Source organism: Diprion similis, chromosome 4 (genome assembly GCF_021155765.1).
Source record: "Diprion similis isolate iyDipSimi1 chromosome 4, iyDipSimi1.1, whole genome shotgun sequence".
NCBI lineage: Eukaryota > Metazoa > Arthropoda > Insecta > Hymenoptera > Diprionidae > Diprion > Diprion similis.
Window position 1 is genome coordinate 5,163,979 of NC_060108.1, and position 12,571 is coordinate 5,176,549.

The following is a 12,571-nucleotide window of genomic DNA, read 5'->3' on the forward strand; positions in this document are numbered from 1 at the left end:
GACCGTTTCCGGCGTAATTTGACGCGCTGAATGCGATAAAACAAGTTTTAGGTCGCTAGCATGTATAGAAAAAAAGTTACTCACCGATATCCACGAAACAAACAAACGGAATTCGACTTCGTGTTTTGAGCAATATCAAAACAAAGACGACCGTTTCCGGCGTAATTTGACGCGCTGAATGCGATAAAACAAGTTTTAGGTCGCTAGCATGTATAGAAAAAAAGTTACTCACCGATATCCACGAAACAAACAAACGGAATTCGACTTCGTGTTTTGAGCAATATCAAAACAAAGACGACCGTTTCCGGCGTAATTTAACGCGCTGAATGCGATAAAACAAGTTTTAGGTCGCTAGCATGTATAGAAAAAAAGTTACCAACCGATATCTGAAAAACAAACAAACGGACTTCGACTTCGTGTTTCGAGCAATATCAAAACAAAGACGGCCGTTTCCGGCGTAATTTGACGCGCTGAATGCGATAAAACAAGTTTGAGGTCGCTAGCATGTATAGAAAAGAAGTTACTCACCGATATCCACGAAACAAACGAACGGAATTCGACTTCGTGTTTTAAGCAATATCGAAACAAAGACGACCGTTTCCGGCGTAATTTGACGCGCTGAATGCGATGAAACAAGTTTGAGGTCGCTAGCATGTATAGAAAAGAAGTGACTCACCGATATCCACGAAACAAACAAACGGAATTCGACTCCGTGTTTTGAGCAATATCAGAACAAAGACGACCGTTTCCGGCGTAATTTGACGCGCTGAATGCGATAAAACAAGTTTTAGGTCGCTAGCATGTATAGAGAAAAAGTTACTAACCGATATCTGAAAAACAAACAAACGGACTCCGACTTAGTCTATTGAGCAATATCAAAACAAAGACGGCCGTTTCCGGCGTAATTTGACGCGCTGAATGCGATAAAACAAGTTTTAGGTCGCTAGCATGTATAAAAAATAAGTTACTCACCGATATCCACGACACAAACGAACGGAATTCGACTTCGTGTTTTAAGCAATATCAGAACAAAGACGACCGTTTCCGGCGTAATTTGACGCGCTGAATGCGATAAAACAAGTTTTAGGTCGCTAGCATGTATAGAGAAAAAGTTACTAACCGATATCTGAAAAACAAACAAACGGACTCCGACTTAGTCTATTGAGCAATATCAGACCAAAGACGACCGTTTCCGGCGTAATTTGACGCGCTGAATGCGATAAAACAAGTTTGAGGTCGCTAGCATGTATAGAAAAAAAGTTACTCACCGATATCCACGAAACAAACAAACGGAATTCGACTCCGTGTTTTGAGCAATATCAGAACAAAGACGACCGTTTCCGGCGTAATTTGACGCGCTGAATGCGATAAAACAAGTTTTAGGTCGCTAGCATGTATAGAAAAAAAGTTACTCACCGATATCCACGAAACAAACGAACGGAATTCGACTTCGTGTTTTAAGCAATATCGAAACAAAGACGACCGTATCCGGCGTAATTTGACGCGCTGGATGCGATGAAACAAGTTTTAGGTCGCTAGCATGTATAGAAAAAAAGTTACTCACCGATATCCACGGAACAAACAAACGGAATTCGACTTCGTGTTTTGAGCAATATCAAAACAAAGACGACCGTTTCCGGCGTAATTTAACGCGCTGAATGCGATAAAACAAGTTTTAGGTCGCTAGCATGTATAGAAAAAAAGTTACCAACCGATATCTGAAAAACAAACAAACGGACTTCGACTTCGTGTTTCGAGCAATATCAAAACAAAGACGGCCGTTTCCGGCGTAATTTGACGCGCTGAATGCGATAAAACAAGTTTGAGGTCGCTAGCATGTATAGAAAAGAAGTTACTCACCGATATCCACGAAACAAACGAACGGAATTCGACTTCGTGTTTTAAGCAATATCGAAACAAAGACGACCGTTTCCGGCGTAATTTGACGCGCTGAATGCGATGAAACAAGTTTGAGGTCGCTAGCATGTATAGAAAAGAAGTGACTCACCGATATCCACGAAACAAACAAACGGAATTCGACTCCGTGTTTTGAGCAATATCAGAACAAAGACGACCGTTTCCGGCGTAATTTGACGCGCTGAATGCGATAAAACAAGTTTTAGGTCGCTAGCATGTATAGAGAAAAAGTTACTAACCGATATCTGAAAAACAAACAAACGGACTCCGACTTAGTCTATTGAGCAATATCAAAACAAAGACGGCCGTTTCCGGCGTAATTTGACGCGCTGAATGCGATAAAACAAGTTTTAGGTCGCTAGCATGTATAAAAAATAAGTTACTCACCGATATCCACGACACAAACGAACGGAATTCGACTTCGTGTTTTAAGCAATATCAGAACAAAGACGACCGTTTCCGGCGTAATTTGACGCGCTGAATGCGATAAAACAAGTTTTAGGTCGCTAGCATGTATAGAGAAAAAGTTACTAACCGATATCTGAAAAACAAACAAACGGACTCCGACTTAGTCTATTGAGCAATATCAGACCAAAGACGACCGTTTCCGGCGTAATTTGACGCGCTGAATGCGATAAAACAAGTTTGAGGTCGCTAGCATGTATAGAAAAAAAGTTACTCACCGATATCCACGAAACAAACAAACGGAATTCGACTCCGTGTTTTGAGCAATATCAGAACAAAGACGACCGTTTCCGGCGTAATTTGACGCGCTGAATGCGATAAAACAAGTTTTAGGTCGCTAGCATGTATAGAAAAAAAGTTACTCACCGATATCCACGAAACAAACGAACGGAATTCGACTTCGTGTTTTAAGCAATATCGAAACAAAGACGACCGTATCCGGCGTAATTTGACGCGCTGGATGCGATGAAACAAGTTTTAGGTCGCTAGCATGTATAGAAAAAAAGTTACTCACCGATATCCACGGAACAAACAAACGGAATTCGACTCCGTGTTTTGAGCAATATCAGAACAAAGACGACCGTTTCCGGCGTAATTTGACGCGCTGAATGCGATAAAACAAGTTTCAGGTCGCTAGCATGTATAGAAAAAAAGTTACCAACCGATATCTGAAAAACAAACAAACGGACTCCGACTTCGTGTTTCGAGCAATATCAAAACAAAGACGGCCGTTTCCGGCGTAATTTGACGCGCTAAATGCGATAAAACAAGTTTTAGGTCGCTAGCATGTATAGAAAAAAAGTTACTCACCGATATCCACGAAACAAACGAACGGAATTCGACTTCGTGTTTTAAGCAATATCAAAACAAAGACGACCGATTCCGGCGTAATTTGACGCGCTGAATGCGATATAACAAGTTTTAGGTCGCTAGCATGTATAGAAAAAAAGTTACCAACCGATATCTGAAGAACAAACAAACGGACTTCGACTTCGTGTTTCGAGCAATATCAGACCAAAGACGACCGTTTCCGGCGTAATTTGACGCGCTGAATGCGATAAAACAAGTTTTAGGTCGCTAGCATGTATAGAAAAAAAGTTACTCACCGACATCCACGAAACAAACAAACGGAATTCGACTCCGTGTTTTGAGCAATATCAAACAGAGACGACCGTTTCCGGCGTAATTTGACGCGCTGAATGCGATAAAACAAGTTTTAGGTCGCTAGCATGTATAGAAAAAAAGTTACTCACCGATATCCACGAAACAAACAAACGAAATTCGACTCCGTGTTTCAAGAAATATCAAAACAAAGACGACCGTTTCCGGCGTAATTTGACGCGCTGAATGCGATAAAACAAGTTTTAGGTCGCTAGCATGTATAGAAAAAAAGTTACTCACCGATATCCACGAAACGAACAAACGGAATTCGACTTCGTGTTTTGAGCAATATCAAAACAAAGACGACCGTTTCCGGCGTAATTTGACGCGCTGAATGCGATAAAACAAGTTTTAGGTCGCTAGCATGTATAGAAAAGAAGTTACTCACCGATATCCACGAAACAAACAAACGGAATTCGACTTCGTGTTTTGAGCAATATCAAAACAAAGACGACCGTTTCCGGCGTAATTTAACGCGCTGAATGCGATAAAACAAGTTTTAGGTCGCTAGCATGTATAGAAAAAAAGTTACCAACCGATATCTGAAAAACAAACAAACGGACTTGGACTTCGTGTTTCGAGCAATATCAAAACAACGACGGCCGTTTCCGGCGTAATTTGACGCGCTGAATGCGATAAAACAAGTTTGAGGTCGCTAGCATGTATAGAAAAGAAGTTACTCACCGATATCCACGAAACAAACGAACGGAATTCGACTCCGTGTTTTGAGCAATATCAGAACAAAGACGACCGTTTCCGGCGTAATTTGACGCGCTGAATGCGATAAAACAAGTTTTAGGTCGCTAGCATGTATAGAAAAAAAGTTACTCACCGATATCCACGAAACAAACGAACGGAATTCGACTTCGTGTTTTAAGCAATATCGAAACAAAGACGACCGTGTCCGGCGTAATTTGACGCGCTGGATGCGATGAAACAAGTTTTAGGTCGCTAGCATGTATAGAAAAAAAGTTACTCACCGATATCCACGGAACAAACAAACGGAATTCGACTCCGTGTTTTGAGCAATATCAGAACAAAGACGACCGTTTCCGGCGTAATTTGACGCGCTGAATGCGATAAAACAAGTTTCAGGTCGCTAGCATGTATAGAAAAAAAGTTACCAACCGATATCTGAAAAACAAACAAACGGACTCCGACTTCGTGTTTCGAGCAATATCAAAACAAAGACGGCCGTTTCCGGCGTAATTTGACGCGCTAAATGCGATAAAACAAGTTTTAGGTCGCTAGCATGTATAGAAAAAAAGTTACTCACCGATATCCACGAAACAAACGAACGGAATTCGACTTCGTGTTTTAAGCAATATCAAAACAAAGACGACCGATTCCGGCGTAATTTGACGCGCTGAATGCGATATAACAAGTTTTAGGTCGCTAGCATGTATAGAAAAAAAGTTACCAACCGATATCTGAAGAACAAACAAACGGACTTCGACTTCGTGTTTCGAGCAATATCAGACCAAAGACGACCGTTTCCGGCGTAATTTGACGCGCTGAATGCGATAAAACAAGTTTTAGGTCGCTAGCATGTATAGAAAAAAAGTTACTCACCGATATCCACGAAACAAACAAACGGAATTCGACTCCGTGTTTTGAGCAATATCAAACAGAGACGACCGTTTCCGGCGTAATTTGACGCGCTGAATGCGATAAAACAAGTTTTAGGTCGCTAGCATGTATAGAAAAAAAGTTACTCACCGATATCCACGAAACAAACAAACGAAATTCGACTCCGTGTTTCAAGAAATATCAAAACAAAGACGACCGTTTCCGGCGTAATTTGACGCGCTGAATGCGATAAAACAAGTTTCAGGTCGCTAGCATGTATAGAGAAGAAGTTACTAACCGATATCTGAAAAACAAACAAACGGACTCCGACTTAGTCTATTGAGCAATATCAAAACAAAGACGGCCGTTTCCGGCGTAATTTGACGCGCTGAATGCGATAAAACAAGTTTTAGGTCGCTAGCATGTATAAAAAATAAGTTACTCACCGATATCCACGACACAAACGAACGGAATTCGACTTCGTGTTTTAAGCAATATCAAAACAAAGACGACCGTTTCCGGCGTAATTTGACGCACTGAATGCGATAAAACAAGTTTTAGGTCGCTAGCATGTATAGAAAAAAAGTTACCAACCGATATCTGAAAAACAAACAAACGGACTTCGACTTCGTGTTTCGAGCAATATCAGACCAAAGACGACCGTTTCCGGCGTAATTTGACGCGCTGAATGCGATAAAACAAGTTTGAGGTCGCTAGCATGTATAGAAAAAAAGTTACTCACCGATATCCACGAAACAAACAAACGGAATTCGACTCCGTGTTTTGAGCAATATCAGAACAAAGACGACCGTTTCCGGCGTAATTTGACGCGCTGAATGCGATAAAACAAGTTCTAGGTCGCTAGCATGTATAGAAAAAAAGTTACTCACCGATATCCACGAAACAAACAAACGGAATTCGACTCCGTGTTTTGAGCAATAACAAACAGAGACGACCGTTTCCGGCGTAATTTGACGCGCTGAATGCGATAAAACAAGTTTTAGGTCGCTAGCATGTATAGAAAAAAAGTTACTCACCGATATCCACGAAACAAACAAACGAAATTCGACTCCGTGTTTCAAGAAATATCAAAACAAAGACGACCGTTTCCGGCGTAATTTGACGCGCTGAATGCGATAAAACAAGTTTTAGGTCGCTAGCATGTATAGAAAAAAAGTTACTCACCGATATCCACGAAACAAACAAACGGAATTCGACTTCGTGTTTTGAGCAATATCAAAACAAAGACGACCGTTTCCGGCGTAATTTGACGCGCTGAATGCGATAAAACAAGTTTTAGGTCGCTAGCATGTATAGAAAAAAAGTTACTCACCGATATCCACGAAACAAACAAACGGAATTCGACTTCGTGTTTTGAGCAATATCAAAACAAAGACGACCGTTTCCGGCGTAATTTAACGCGCTGAATGCGATAAAACAAGTTTTAGGTCGCTAGCATGTATAGAAAAAAAGTTACCAACCGATATCTGAAAAACAAACAAACGGACTTCGACTTCGTGTTTCGAGCAATATCAAAACAAAGACGGCCGTTTCCGGCGTAATTTGACGCGCTGAATGCGATAAAACAAGTTTGAGGTCGCTAGCATGTATAGAAAAGAAGTTACTCACCGATATCCACGAAACAAACGAACGGAATTCGACTTCGTGTTTTAAGCAATATCGAAACAAAGACGACCGTTTCCGGCGTAATTTGACGCGCTGAATGCGATGAAACAAGTTTGAGGTCGCTAGCATGTATAGAAAAGAAGTGACTCACCGATATCCACGAAACAAACAAACGGAATTCGACTCCGTGTTTTGAGCAATATCAGAACAAAGACGACCGTTTCCGGCGTAATTTGACGCGCTGAATGCGATAAAACAAGTTTTAGGTCGCTAGCATGTATAGAGAAAAAGTTACTAACCGATATCTGAAAAACAAACAAACGGACTCCGACTTAGTCTATTGAGCAATATCAAAACAAAGACGGCCGTTTCCGGCGTAATTTGACGCGCTGAATGCGATAAAACAAGTTTTAGGTCGCTAGCATGTATAAAAAATAAGTTACTCACCGATATCCACGACACAAACGAACGGAATTCGACTTCGTGTTTTAAGCAATATCAGAACAAAGACGACCGTTTCCGGCGTAATTTGACGCGCTGAATGCGATAAAACAAGTTTTAGGTCGCTAGCATGTATAGAGAAAAAGTTACTAACCGATATCTGAAAAACAAACAAACGGACTCCGACTTAGTCTATTGAGCAATATCAGACCAAAGACGACCGTTTCCGGCGTAATTTGACGCGCTGAATGCGATAAAACAAGTTTGAGGTCGCTAGCATGTATAGAAAAAAAGTTACTCACCGATATCCACGAAACAAACAAACGGAATTCGACTCCGTGTTTTGAGCAATATCAGAACAAAGACGACCGTTTCCGGCGTAATTTGACGCGCTGAATGCGATAAAACAAGTTTTAGGTCGCTAGCATGTATAGAAAAAAAGTTACTCACCGATATCCACGAAACAAACGAACGGAATTCGACTTCGTGTTTTAAGCAATATCGAAACAAAGACGACCGTATCCGGCGTAATTTGACGCGCTGGATGCGATGAAACAAGTTTTAGGTCGCTAGCATGTATAGAAAAAAAGTTACTCACCGATATCCACGGAACAAACAAACGGAATTCGACTTCGTGTTTTGAGCAATATCAAAACAAAGACGACCGTTTCCGGCGTAATTTAACGCGCTGAATGCGATAAAACAAGTTTTAGGTCGCTAGCATGTATAGAAAAAAAGTTACCAACCGATATCTGAAAAACAAACAAACGGACTTCGACTTCGTGTTTCGAGCAATATCAAAACAAAGACGGCCGTTTCCGGCGTAATTTGACGCGCTGAATGCGATAAAACAAGTTTGAGGTCGCTAGCATGTATAGAAAAGAAGTTACTCACCGATATCCACGAAACAAACGAACGGAATTCGACTTCGTGTTTTAAGCAATATCGAAACAAAGACGACCGTTTCCGGCGTAATTTGACGCGCTGAATGCGATGAAACAAGTTTGAGGTCGCTAGCATGTATAGAAAAGAAGTGACTCACCGATATCCACGAAACAAACAAACGGAATTCGACTCCGTGTTTTGAGCAATATCAGAACAAAGACGACCGTTTCCGGCGTAATTTGACGCGCTGAATGCGATAAAACAAGTTTTAGGTCGCTAGCATGTATAGAGAAAAAGTTACTAACCGATATCTGAAAAACAAACAAACGGACTCCGACTTAGTCTATTGAGCAATATCAAAACAAAGACGGCCGTTTCCGGCGTAATTTGACGCGCTGAATGCGATAAAACAAGTTTTAGGTCGCTAGCATGTATAAAAAATAAGTTACTCACCGATATCCACGACACAAACGAACGGAATTCGACTTCGTGTTTTAAGCAATATCAGAACAAAGACGACCGTTTCCGGCGTAATTTGACGCGCTGAATGCGATAAAACAAGTTTTAGGTCGCTAGCATGTATAGAGAAAAAGTTACTAACCGATATCTGAAAAACAAACAAACGGACTCCGACTTAGTCTATTGAGCAATATCAGACCAAAGACGACCGTTTCCGGCGTAATTTGACGCGCTGAATGCGATAAAACAAGTTTGAGGTCGCTAGCATGTATAGAAAAAAAGTTACTCACCGATATCCACGAAACAAACAAACGGAATTCGACTCCGTGTTTTGAGCAATATCAGAACAAAGACGACCGTTTCCGGCGTAATTTGACGCGCTGAATGCGATAAAACAAGTTTTAGGTCGCTAGCATGTATAGAAAAAAAGTTACTCACCGATATCCACGAAACAAACGAACGGAATTCGACTTCGTGTTTTAAGCAATATCGAAACAAAGACGACCGTATCCGGCGTAATTTGACGCGCTGGATGCGATGAAACAAGTTTTAGGTCGCTAGCATGTATAGAAAAAAAGTTACTCACCGATATCCACGGAACAAACAAACGGAATTCGACTCCGTGTTTTGAGCAATATCAGAACAAAGACGACCGTTTCCGGCGTAATTTGACGCGCTGAATGCGATAAAACAAGTTTCAGGTCGCTAGCATGTATAGAAAAAAAGTTACCAACCGATATCTGAAAAACAAACAAACGGACTCCGACTTCGTGTTTCGAGCAATATCAAAACAAAGACGGCCGTTTCCGGCGTAATTTGACGCGCTAAATGCGATAAAACAAGTTTTAGGTCGCTAGCATGTATAGAAAAAAAGTTACTCACCGATATCCACGAAACAAACGAACGGAATTCGACTTCGTGTTTTAAGCAATATCAAAACAAAGACGACCGATTCCGGCGTAATTTGACGCGCTGAATGCGATATAACAAGTTTTAGGTCGCTAGCATGTATAGAAAAAAAGTTACCAACCGATATCTGAAGAACAAACAAACGGACTTCGACTTCGTGTTTCGAGCAATATCAGACCAAAGACGACCGTTTCCGGCGTAATTTGACGCGCTGAATGCGATAAAACAAGTTTTAGGTCGCTAGCATGTATAGAAAAAAAGTTACTCACCGACATCCACGAAACAAACAAACGGAATTCGACTCCGTGTTTTGAGCAATATCAAACAGAGACGACCGTTTCCGGCGTAATTTGACGCGCTGAATGCGATAAAACAAGTTTTAGGTCGCTAGCATGTATAGAAAAAAAGTTACTCACCGATATCCACGAAACAAACAAACGAAATTCGACTCCGTGTTTCAAGAAATATCAAAACAAAGACGACCGTTTCCGGCGTAATTTGACGCGCTGAATGCGATAAAACAAGTTTTAGGTCGCTAGCATGTATAGAAAAAAAGTTACTCACCGATATCCACGAAACGAACAAACGGAATTCGACTTCGTGTTTTGAGCAATATCAAAACAAAGACGACCGTTTCCGGCGTAATTTGACGCGCTGAATGCGATAAAACAAGTTTTAGGTCGCTAGCATGTATAGAAAAAAAGTTACTCACCGATATCCACGAAACAAACAAACGGAATTCGACTTCGTGTTTTGAGCAATATCAAAACAAAGACGACCGTTTCCGGCGTAATTTAACGCGCTGAATGCGATAAAACAAGTTTTAGGTCGCTAGCATGTATAGAAAAAAAGTTACCAACCGATATCTGAAAAACAAACAAACGGACTTGGACTTCGTGTTTCGAGCAATATCAAAACAACGACGGCCGTTTCCGGCGTAATTTGACGCGCTGAATGCGATAAAACAAGTTTGAGGTCGCTAGCATGTATAGAAAAGAAGTTACTCACCGATATCCACGAAACAAACGAACGAAATTCGACTCCGTGTTTTGAGCAATATCAGAACAAAGACGACCGTTTCCGGCGTAATTTGACGCGCTGAATGCGATAAAACAAGTTTTAGGTCGCTAGCATGTATAGAAAAAAAGTTACTCACCGATATCCACGAAACAAACGAACGGAATTCGACTTCGTGTTTTAAGCAATATCGAAACAAAGACGACCGTATCCGGCGTAATTTGACGCGCTGGATGCGATGAAACAAGTTTTAGGTCGCTAGCATGTATAGAAAAAAAGTTACTCACCGATATCCACGGAACAAACAAACGGAATTCGACTCCGTGTTTTGAGCAATATCAGAACAAAGACGACCGTTTCCGGCGTAATTTGACGCGCTGAATGCGATAAAACAAGTTTCAGGTCGCTAGCATGTATAGAAAAAAAGTTACCAACCGATATCTGAAAAACAAACAAACGGACTCCGACTTCGTGTTTCGAGCAATATCAAAACAAAGACGGCCGTTTCCGGCGTAATTTGACGCGCTAAATGCGATAAAACAAGTTTTAGGTCGCTAGCATGTATAGAAAAAAAGTTACTCACCGATATCCACGAAACAAACAAACGGAATTCGACTCCGTGCTTTGAGCAATATCAGAACAAAGACGACCGTTTCCGGCGTAATTTGACGCGCTGAATGCGATAAAACAAGTTTTAGGTCGCTAGCATGTATAGAAAAAAAGTTACTAACCGATATCTGAAGAACAAACAAACGGACTCCGACTTCGTCTATCGAGCAATATCAATACAAAGACGGCCGTTTCCTGCGTAATTTGACGCGCTGAATGCGATGAAACAAGTCTTAGGTCGCTAGCATGTATAGAAAAAAAGTTACTCACCGATATCCACGAAACAAACGAACGAAATTCGACTTCGTGTTTTGAGCAATATCAAAACAAAGACGGCCGTTTTCGGCGTAATTTGACGCGCTGAATGCGATAAAACAAGTTTCAGGTCGCTAGCATGTATAGAAAAAAAGTTACTCACCGATATCCACGAAACAAACAAACGGAATTCGACTCCGTGCTTTGAGCAATATCAGAACAAAGACGACCGTTTCCGGCGTAATTTGACGCGCTGAATGCGATAAAACAAGTTTTAGGTCGCTAGCATGTATAGAAAAAAAGTTACTCACCGATATCCACGAAACAAACGAACGGAATTCGACTTCGTGTTTTAAGCAATATCAAAACAAAGACGACCGATTCCGGCGTAATTTGACGCGCTGAATGCGATATAACAAGTTTTAGGTCGCTAGCATGTATAGAAAAAAAGTTACCAACCGATATCTGAAGAACAAACAAACGGACTTCGACTTCGTGTTTCGAGCAATATCAGACCAAAGACGACCGTTTCCGGCGTAATTTGACGCGCTGAATGCGATAAAACAAGTTTTAGGTCGCTAGCATGTATAGAAAAAAAGTTACTCACCGATATCCACGAAACAAACAAACGGAATTCGACTCCGTGTTTTGAGCAATATCAAACAGAGACGACCGTTTCCGGCGTAATTTGACGCGCTGAATGCGATAAAACAAGTTTTAGGTCGCTAGCATGTATAGAAAAAAAGTTACTCACCGATATCCACGAAACAAACAAACGAAATTCGACTCCGTGTTTCAAGAAATATCAAAACAAAGACGACCGTTTCCGGCGTAATTTGACGCGCTGAATGCGATAAAACAAGTTTTAGGTCGCTAGCATGTATAGAAAAAAAGTTACTCACCGATATCCACGAAACGAACAAACGGAATTCGACTTCGTGTTTTGAGCAATATCAAAACAAAGACGACCGTTTCCGGCGTAATTTGACGCGCTGAATGCGATAAAACAAGTTTTAGGTCGCTAGCATGTATAGAAAAAAAGTTACTCACCGATATCCACGAAACAAACAAACGGAATTCGACTTCGTGTTTTGAGCAATATCAAAACAAAGACGACCGTTTCCGGCGTAATTTAACGCGCTGAATGCGATAAAACAAGTTTTAGGTCGCTAGCATGTATAGAAAAAAAGTTACCAACCGATATCTGAAAAACAAACAAACGGACTTCGACTTCGTGTTTCGAGCAATATCAAAACAA